Source organism: Pygoscelis adeliae, unplaced genomic scaffold, assembly GCF_000699105.1.
Source record: "Pygoscelis adeliae isolate BGI_AS28 unplaced genomic scaffold, ASM69910v1 Scaffold224, whole genome shotgun sequence".
Lineage (NCBI taxonomy): Eukaryota > Metazoa > Chordata > Aves > Sphenisciformes > Spheniscidae > Pygoscelis > Pygoscelis adeliae.
Window position 1 is genome coordinate 474,626 of NW_008824657.1, and position 1,620 is coordinate 476,245.

Below are 1,620 nucleotides of genomic sequence, written 5' to 3' on the forward strand. Positions count from 1 at the left end.
GGTGGTCCCCCATGGTGCCCACGTCCGCCATCCCCAGCGTGTCGCAGGTGGTGGCACCGCACAGGTCCTGCGAGGCACGGAGGCAAGGGGTTAGTCGCAGGGCCAGCATGGGCATCACAGTTCCCCATCCCCACCCATGCCTGGTACCCCCCGGGGAGCAGATCCCAGGCTGCTGGGGGGAGGCAGCCCAAAGGGGTGGGGACCGCACCAGGCTGCGGAGGCAGGAAACCTCACCCTGACCCCGACCAGGCTGCAACGATGTGTCTGCATTTATCCCTGGCACCGGGGATGCTTTTTGTGCGCAGCATCCTCCCGTGCCCTCAGTGACAGCCTTTCCCACCCGAAGGGCTCCTCTGGCCAGGGTGGAGCCGGTTTTGGCACGGAGGAGTCAGCCTGGCTCCGTCCTTCAGCGCGAACTTAAGGACCGGACCCAGGCGGGTGGACGGGGAGGCACCTGGCCTTGGGCTCACAGCTGAGCCATTTCTCAACCTCATTTCTCAACTTCTTCTGAGGAACAAGAAGCCCCTGGACCAGGCCCAGAGGTTCCCAAGGTTAAGGGAACAGCTCCTGTCTCTCCAAGACAGTTTACAGCCGTCCCTCGAGGAGCAACCAAGCCCAGACTGAAGGAGAAACCAGCCCAGCCTTCCACCCCCAACGCAAGGACTGCTGGACCCCAAGTAGATGCAGCTGGGACAGGGGACAGGAAGGTTCCCATCGTAAGTGGATCTGCCCTTCTTCAGGATCCAAAGGCACTCGTGCAAATAAAAAGTCCCTGTTCGAAGATGCACTGCCGCTGCAGCCTAGCGGTAGCCTTGTCCTCGGATGCCCCTTTCCCCTGCTGGGGACTCTCGGTGGCTTGGGAGGGCTGGAGCATCGTCCCCATCCCTGGGTGCCATCCCAGCCGGGCTGGGAGCTGCAGGGGAGGCTGTGCAGGGGGTAGGGAGCAGCTTTCCACATGAAAACATAAGGGACTTGCCGGGCGCTCCCATGCTATAAATAATCGTGATTCATGCTCAGCGCTCGCCCAGCCAAAGCGCCTGGGTTGCTCAAAATCTCGTATGAGCGGCTCTGCCAACATTTCCAGTGAGGTTTCCAAGCTGAAGGCATTCCCATGCAGGCAGGTTCAACCCTGGGTAAATAACAGTCCCGACGACTCCAGAGAGCCCCAGCCAGGGCTGAGATGGCTTTAACAGGAGACCTGTGGCTACGAAGTCTGGAGGCACAGACAAGACCGTGATCTCTGGAGAGGTGAGGCAGAGAAACGCCTGGGTCTGGGCTGGATATCGCGGCTGGTGGAAAACCCCGTCATGCAACCAAGTTCAGCTCTCTGCTCTGCAACAGTTTTCCGTGTCGGCTGGGACCCTGCCGCGTCCCTGATCCCACCGTGCATCGATGCTGGCGGGGACAAGCAGGTGGCAACCCCTCACCCCCAGCGGCAAGGCCACCGCCGGCGAGCGCAGGGTGACTGAATGGGGCTGGCAAACCCCAACGCAGGGTCCCCTGTCCCAAAATGCCACCAAGGCCGGTGCCATCGCCACGCTGAGCTAACCCAGGGATGCGGCTTGCCCAAGCCCCCCTGCCCAAGCTCTCCCCCATGGCAGTCCCAGCGCTGGGAGTTTG

At 61.9% G+C, this 1,620-nt stretch overlaps 1 protein-coding gene across 1 annotated transcript in view; it reads right to left on the reverse strand.

The window, feature by feature from the left end:
* ADAMTS15 (ADAM metallopeptidase with thrombospondin type 1 motif, 15) overlaps positions 1 to 1,620 on the reverse strand; it is a 26,072-nt gene that overhangs the window by 5,208 nt on the left and 19,244 nt on the right. The window lies entirely within an intron of this gene.